Source organism: Urocitellus parryii, chromosome 1 (genome assembly GCF_045843805.1).
Source record: "Urocitellus parryii isolate mUroPar1 chromosome 1, mUroPar1.hap1, whole genome shotgun sequence".
NCBI classification, from domain to species: domain Eukaryota; kingdom Metazoa; phylum Chordata; class Mammalia; order Rodentia; family Sciuridae; genus Urocitellus; species Urocitellus parryii.
Window position 1 is genome coordinate 115,701,544 of NC_135531.1, and position 9,095 is coordinate 115,710,638.

The window sequence follows — 9,095 nt, forward strand, 5'->3', positions numbered from 1 at the left end:
CCATATCTCCCCATGTCTTCCCCAGTCCCTGCTCCTTGAAAATTTGTTTATTTTCAATCTCCTCAGAGAAGTTTTTATGTCTATGAAAACAAATATAAACAATTTCCCCATGTTTTCCTTCAATGATAGAGTTCTGTATACACTCTCTGCCTGTGCTTTTTACTTAGAAATGTATCTTGAAGATCTTCCCACATCAACACACAGTGCATATTCTATTGTTTGAAAATAACATAAAGAGTTCCTTATTGATGATTAAATTTGTTTCTAAACTTGCTATTACAATATGTCACAATGAATAATCTTATAAATATGTTTTCTATTTTGTGAACATATATACATGTATATATATGTGTACATACATGCGTATACATATGATCCATTCCTGGAGGTGGAATTGATTGCTCAAAATTTATATACCTTATAAATTTTGAAATAAACTTCAAAATTGCTCTTCCTAGAGATTATAACAATTTATACTATCATTAGCATTGAATGATGTGGCTTCTCCTACCCAAAGACTTGCCAAAGGTGCTTTAAATTTCTTGGGTTTCTGCCAAGATGATGCTGAAAACAGTATCTCAGTTTTGATTGTGTTGTTTTAACATGGAACTTTGTGAATTTGTACATCATCTTTGCTCAGGGGCCATGCTAATCTTATCTGCATAACATCAGTTTTTGTTGTATGTGCTGCCACAAAGAGCACCCTCTGTTTAAAGTACCTTGCTATCATTGTGAGTGAAATCACTGCACTTTCATGGATGTAAGAGCCATTTGCAAAATTTTAATTTTGTCATAAAACTTTATTCCTATCTTTTGCCCAATTTTCTGTTTATTATTTTATTCTGATTTGTTAGAATTCTTTATAAGATAGAGAAATATGCTATGATATGACTTGCATGTATTTTTCCAAGTTTATTGCTTATTCCTTGATGTACAGTGTGGTAGTTTTTGCCAAGTAGCAAGTGTTTGTTGTTGTTTTGATGGATTCTGAATTTTGAGTCATAGACTGGCCTTTGCACACTGAGATTATAAATTCTCTTGTTCCCTACCACCACTATGCTCCACATCCAGTAGTTTTGATGGACTCTTTTCTCTACACTTACATCTAAGAACTGTTTGATGTTTATCCTGTTATGTATGTGACACCCTATTTTTATACCAATAACATTGATTTAATAGGTCATTTTATCCATACTTGTATGAGATGACAATCGCATGCTAACTTTAAGTATAATTGACACTGATTTTTGAAATTTCTATCTATTCTATTAGACTGCATATTCCTGTGCCATCTGAGATTTACATTTTTGATGATTTGGAAGATAAGCTGAAGTGCTCCAAAGAGGAGCACCTCTGAACACAAAGGATGCTGGACCAGCCTCTGCTTGAACTGAATGAGATATAGAGCTCCCCAGTCCTGCCCTGCTGCTGCTCCTCTTTCTGACCTTGACTCTGCCTGAGGGTAACCAGTCCAAAGCTTAGGACTGATTTTTAATTGAAAGGCTGCTTTCTCCTTTCAACACCTTGTCTTTTTTCCCACCCCCTTGTCTTTTTCACCAAATTGTCTGTCTCCTCCCACAGATTCCAACTGGGCTAGAGGCTGAGCACCTTTGGGAACAACATTTAAGGGAATGTGGGTAAAAAAGAAAAATTTCTTTTAAAGCATGTTGTGATGTACACATTTTGTAATTACATTTTTGTTGTTACAGGAACCATTTGTAAAACATTCCAAATAATTTCATAGCTCTGAAACAGCAATCTAATTCCTTTCTCACTTTTGGAAGGTAACTTTCCAGCCTAAACCCTATTCCCCTCTCTGAAAAGGAGGAAAAGAGGAATGAGCCTGCCTTACTGAGAGCCAAGCAGAGCCCAGGGAAAGACTCTATTATGGGAAACCTCATAGCTCTGCAAAGTACCAGCCAAACCAGAGAGGAGTTAGTCAAGAAACAAACCCTGTGTTATTTAGGTTTTGTTTTGTTTTTAACTTTAAGGTATCTTTAGACAACTTTATTATTTTTTTTTTTTTACTTTTTTTCATCAGAAATGACCAAATTAACATGGTACGACCTCCTAGACTTTTTGTTTTTGTGGTGCTGGGAATTGAACCCAGGGCCTCATGCATGTTCAGTAAATAGTCTACCATTGAGCCATATCCTTAACCCTGAGAACTAATTTTTCTCCCATCTGTACCCACTTCCCAAGTGTTCACAGAATGGATCATGGGACCCTTAATCTTGAGTGACCACTTAATTGCTCTCCTGCCTCCTTGAAAAAAAAGAAAAAGAAAAAAAATTGTTTTTGCCACAGATTTAGCCATATGAAACTCATCTCATCACCCTTTTCTGGGTCTAAAGCTGCTGTATCTAAAAGTGCCATCTCACTGTGCTTTGTGTCAGTGCTGGAGAATCTTGAATAGCTTATGTACAGAACTTTTTAAATTTTATATTAATTTGAAACTTTGCGTCTTTGGGGTTGGGTACCTGGTCACCCCATCTCATGTCTTGCTGTGAGGGTCCTACAATCTAGGCTGGCTGTGTGCTGACCTTTGAAAGTTTCTTTGCCAACCAATCCTCACTTTTAGGTGAGGTTTCTGTGAAGTCTATTATCCTGCAGCTATTGGCTTAAAATGTACTCTGCTTTGTTGTGGTCTCTCTGGGGCCAGTTGGGAGAAAGAGAAACCAATAGTGCAACTGCTTTGATATTGAATCTTGACAACTGTCTTTTTGAAATAAAGTACCAGTCCCTCAAAAAAAAAAAAAAAAAACAGAATGCCAGTCACATAATATTGCTGTACTTTTTTATAATACCAAATTTAGAATTAGCATTATATTTTTAAAAATAGTTGAATTTTTAAATTAAGATCATCTTAATTGTATAAATTAACAGAAAATTGATATCTTTTTGTTGCTGAATCTTTCTATCAAACTGCACTATTACTTCAGATATCTTTTGTCAGAAGTATAGTAATTTTTTCTTCATTTCTTGCTGCTGCTTAGTAATTAGTTTTATTGCTACCAGAAATTTTATCTTTTATTCTTTCATATCCTCTAACAAGCTGTTTGCACACATGAAAACATTTGTTTTAATTATCCTAATTATTTTATACTGGTTACTGAGATCTCTTATTTATTATAGTAATCTTGCAAAGTATATTGAAATTCCTGCCAATATATTATTCCTGAGTCAGATCTTTTTTAAAAAGGGATTGTTTTAAGAACTACTTTAAAAGTTTATAACTCTTTTCTTGAAAGTTTTTGATTGTGTTGGTTATAAACTTCTTAAATAATAATGATGTCAGTGGATTTTTGTTGTTGTAGTTCCTTACTTCAAAAGACTCTGTTTACTATAAATGCATCACAGTGGGTCTTGGATATTTTTCAGTCTTTTAAAGTACAATAGAAATATTTGCCATTTTAAATAAGTATATACTTATCCCTAACTTATCAATTACTCTACACCAAAGAAGATATTTAAGTGTTCTAAAGGCTTTTTTAGGATCTATGGTGATGATAATAATTAGTCTTCTTAGATTTTTTTTTTTTTTGTACCAGGAGATTTAAGTCAGGGATACTCAACCACTGAGCCACACCCCTAGCCCTATTTTGTATTTTATTTAGAGACAGGGTCTCACTGAATTGTTTAGTGCCTTACTTTTGCTGAAGCTGACTTTGAACTCAAGATCCTCCTGCCTCAGCCTCCTGAGTTTCTGGGATTACAAGCATGCCCCACCACACCTGGCAAATATTATATTCTTTGATCTAGTTTCCTAGTGTTGAATCATGCTTACATTAGAAGAATAAAGAGCACAACAAGCATAATATAGTTCTCTCTATTCTGTTAGTAAATATTTTATGTGGAAATATTAATATTCACATAAGAAATTTAATCTCTGAGGTTCTTCCTTTTAGTGCAATTCTTTATAAGTTTTAATGCCAATGATATTTTCATTTGCTAGAACTTTGAAGTTTCATTTTTTTTTTTTCATGTTCTACATCAGTTTAAGTAGAATGGGAATTACTTCTTTTTTTGTTTTACAAAAAATTTCTTTGAAAAAATATCTTAGGCCAATAATTTTTAGTGACAGGCACTTGACAAATTTTCTATTTGTTTTATGAAAATTGGTCTTTTAAAATGCTGTTCTTATCAAAATTTTATTTTGTTAAATTGTGTTTTTCTATAAAACATCTTGTTTATAAAATATCTTGTTTATTTCGGGAATTCAAATTTTTACACAGAGGTTGTTTCAACTATATTTCATAACTTTAAATATTTATTTTTCTGTATGGGTTAATGCTTTGCTTACATGTGATTTTCAATAATTATATTTGCCTCTCTTGTAAAAATGTCTCTCTAATAAAATGTCAGCGATGTCTCTCTCTCTCTCTCTCTCTTTTTTTTTTTTTTTAGTCCCCCTTGGCTTCCCTTTTAGGTTTTTCTTCTATGGTTCTGGTCAGTGTTTATCAGATTTTATTGCACCTTTCTTTTTATATATCTAAAATGTAACTATTGTTGGCATAAAGCCTTAGAGGATAAAGGTCAAATTTTAGCCTTTTTTCCTCAATTCACCCTCACGTGGTTTAAACAGCCATCCACATATGATAACAATGGATATGTTATCCATTGAAATTCAACATCTTAGCTCTAAACATATATTATTCTTCTGATCTTTCATATATAATAAATATATCATTGGTTCTCTTTCTTCTGTGTTTCTTATCACAGTGAATGAATGCTACCATTACTTGTGTAGTTTTCCAATGACAGTCCCCAAAGTCATCCCTGATACATTTATTCTTACATACTGCATCCATTTAGTCAATGCACTTTTAAACTTCTCCCTGGTAAGTATCTGTTTCTTATATATTTTCTCTCCTACCCTAAGCCACCATCATCTCTTGCCTAACCATGACAAATGGCCTCCCAACCAGGAAGCCACATTGCATCCATTCTTGTTTCTTCCCCAGTCAGTCTTCATATTGAAGCCAAACTAATTCCATAACATCTCTCCTTTTCTTATTTATTTATTGGTTCTTTTTAGTTATACATGACAGCAAAATCCATTTTGATATGGTTATATAAACATGGAATATATCTTATTCTATTAAGGATCCCATCTTGCTTAAATACATTCAGGGACTTCTCCTTGTTCAGAAAAATACTTAAAATTATTTACATGGCCCTTAAGTCTTGAATGATGTGATCCTTGGATACTAGTGCCTGAGGCACTCTCCTCTTCATCTTTTGGGTTCTACCAAACCAGTGGTCTTTCCATTTCCCAAATGTAGTATTTCCTTTTATCATTTAAATAAGTATTCATACATGCTTGTTTTTTTTTCTTTTCTTGAAAAAGTAACCCTAGTATATTCTTCATTACTAAATTTTGTCCTTTAAAGTTTGTCTCCATATCCATTTCTCAGATAAGCTTTCTCATATTCTCCTTTTCTAGACCCTTTTGGTAGCACTTTTTGCTCTGTATATAATTATGTATAAACAGTTATTATTTTCATACTAAAATGCAGACTCAGTGTGGCTATTTGTTTGGTTCAGCACTTTATTCCCACTAGTAAAATGATTTGTCTACCAAGAAACTCAAAACAAAACACTGGAAGAAAAAATATCAAGAAAAAAATAATCATTTGGAAATTTTTTCTTTCTCTTTAAAACCAAAACAGAATTTCAAACCTTAGCATAATATCATAATCAAACAGGATAAAATAGTCAAGACATAATTGTAAACTTAACATTTCATCTTGGTAAATAAATGAATGGCTATTTCATTGTCAATATTGGTACAATTGTCTAACCATCTGAAATCATAAAAAATGTGAGATTCCCAGAATACACCAAATAAACTACATAAGTATATATACAAACTTACATTTAATGATGTATCTATAAAATTATGTAGAATTATGTAGCATTTTTAGAAGAAAACATATGTAAATATTTATCTAATCTTGATCTGAATACAGATCACAAAATTGACAACAGTGGTAGAAATCACATAAAAAAATAAAACAATATTAATAGAATAAAAATTTGTAAAAAAAATAATAGTATCCACAAGAGAAAAAGTAGCTTATTTTATATTAGTCCATTTTGCATTATTATAATTAAATACTTGTGGCAGGTTACATTACAGAGAAAAAGAGATTTATTTTTGGTCACTGTTCTGACTCAAGTATGAGAGACTGCATGTGGTGATAGTCTTTTTGTGGACAGAGTTCTAAGGTGTCACAGGGCTAATGCTCTACTCCTGGTAACAGACAGGGAGGGTGGTCTCTCTCCCTCTTACAAAGCACCAGTCACTCAATCATGGGGGCTCCTCCCTAACAACCTCATCTAATCCTAATTACCTCCCAAAGCCCCAGCTCTAAACACCACGGTTGGATTAAGTCTCCACCCTCTTTACATCTCACAGTGGATATTAAACTTCAACCCATGAACTCTCTAGGACTCAAACAAATCATACCAAAACCACATCAATGTATATGACAGAAAATAGGTTATTGTCCTCATATATAAAATCTTTAATACTTAAAGGATAATCATAAAGAAAATGACAGATGTCTCAAATAAGAAAGCAATGATTTCAAAGAGAAAATTCTTAAAATATTAAATGCAGCATTACTGATAATTTTAACTGCTTTAATAGTCATAAACATGAAAATAAAATGATATATGATTAATTTGGGTGACAGTGATTAAAATAATAATATAGGGTATATATTAAATAATACACTAATATAATTAAAGAATAATAAGGAGAATTAGCTAGTATTTGGGAAAAAAAAGACATTCTCATTCAACAATAGCAGGATTATAAATTGAAATAACCTTTGCAGAGGGCAACTTGGCATTATGAATTAAAAGCCTTCAGAATGGTCAAACCCTTCACTCAGTCATTCCCCTTCTAGGAACTTAACCTAAGGAAATATTGAATTAAATGTAAATGGATGTATTTGATTTGTGCCATTTGGTGACCTATCTGCAGAAGTGAAGAAGAATTTATAGCACAACTTTTAACATCAGATATGTTCTTATTACCTTTAATTTTCTTCCCTTTACTATTTTTATTTGTCCTTTTAAATTTATTGTCTGTTTTTTTGTACATTATAAATCTTTATATACTTACAAATGCATCCTGAAACAAGGTGAAATAGTAACACACACACACCCTCACACACACACTCACACACACACACACACACACACACACACACACACCATTGGTATTTATAGTTGCATCTTTTAACAGAGTGCCTAAGACATAGAAACCATTCAATAAATTCTACTTAGTCAAACTGAAGTCAATATTTCATTGTAGGAATCACATAAGCAAAAACTACATGACCCACTCATCAAGGATATTTGTCTTCTTGTGAAATAAAGACTTTTTTTTTAGATTTCTACAAAGCTCATCTCTAGAGGCAAGGCCTATGCTTACTTAACTGACTTTGATGTGCTCTGAAGTTTTGTATACAGGTTTACTTTATTTTGCAGAAACACCATCTCTATTATAGGATCTGAGACAGAGCTGCTGCTTTCACAGTCCCCTGGGGAAGTTCATTCTGCCTGTCCTGCAAACCACCAATACACAGATAGGTACCTTGCATTTGAAAAGGCAAATATACAGCAATATACCTAATGGGCTAAGGGCTGATAAGGATTTTGTTAACTTTTGTTTTCAAAGTTGGATCCTCAAATGACTGTGACATACCAATCTGAATATTCTAGAATAAAAACTGTTTGATTTGATTTTTAGAAATTTTAATTTCTGGTGAGTTAGTCAATATTAACTTATAATAAAAAATAAATACAAACACAATATAAAATTCATACTATGAAGGAAGAAAAGCAATATTGTGATTTTGTGACAAGTTACATTTTAACTAAATGTGATCTCATTGCTTCGAATAAAAAAATATTACTTTACATATAAAACAAAATTTTTAATTGTAATATATAAAAGTACATGTAAAACATTAAAATGTGATAATTGGACATTTTTTCAGCAGGAAGATAATACAATTACATGTGATTGAAGATTAAAACAAGGATATTGCTGCTACATAGGCCATAGGAGTTATTTACCAGAAGTCAAATCATTTAGATACAATTTTTCTGGATTTATACTACAAATGGAATAATATTCTGATGTGTCCTGAGGCCAAATCACCATTATATATTAATGATTCTGATTTGAGGATGCTCTTATAGCATTTATAGAGAGTCAGATTTTTCACACTTTGGTTTTAGGATCCTTTAAAATGTTTTTTTTAAATGGTTATTGGCCATTTGTGATTGCAATTATTTAGTGTATTGCTTGGACAAAATATGATCATTTCTAAGATAATTCTAAAATTTGACAAGTTAATTCTAAAATTTTCATGTAAGAATGAAGAACTAGAAACAGCTAAAATAACTTCAAAGAATTTTGGTGAAAACTTTATTTTGAAAGTCTATTAATTAAAACTTTTTTACTAATGTTGTAAAAGAATAGTTTAATCAATAGGGCAGAGAGAACACAGAAAGAGACTCAGCATAAATAGGAAAATGTATACAACAGAAGCAGCATCAGGTGAATACTAAAAATTTCATGCTTTAGTTAGCTTTTCTATCACTGTTGCATGGGCTCTCTCTCGTCCAGCAAGGAGGTCCACGGAACAGGGTAGAGGAGAGTGTAGTTGTGGAGTCACTAATCAAGACCTCCAGAGTTTGCAGGAAGCAGGTCTGATTTTATTGCTCAGTATATACTCAGGCAGTAGCTAAGCAGATTACAGGCAGCCACCAATGCAATTTCTGCTAACTGTCCCTGCAAGGACCAATCGAGGGGTGGCACAGTCTGAAAGTTCAGTCCATGGTTGGCCAACTCCATAGCTCTGGGGGCAAGGTGAGAAAGAACTTCCAGGCAGAGGGTATGGCAGAGGGTATGGCAGCTCAGGACATGGCAACCTGGAAGCAGAGAGAGTGCTCCATATCAAGGGCAAAACACAAACCTCAAAGTCCCACCCCACAAGTGACTTACTTTCTCCAGCAGCATCCTACCTATCTACAGTTACTGCCCAGTTAATTTGTATCAGTGGACCAATCCA

General features: G+C 33.0%; 1 non-coding gene across 1 annotated transcript; it reads right to left on the minus strand.

Moving 5' to 3' along the window:
- Positions 1–597: 597 nt before the first annotated feature.
- Positions 598–703, minus strand: LOC113175231 (U6 spliceosomal RNA). Its single transcript, XR_003299940.1, has one exon. It is a non-coding gene; the product is annotated as a U6 spliceosomal RNA (small nuclear RNA).
- Positions 704–9,095: the final 8,392 nt, after the last annotated feature.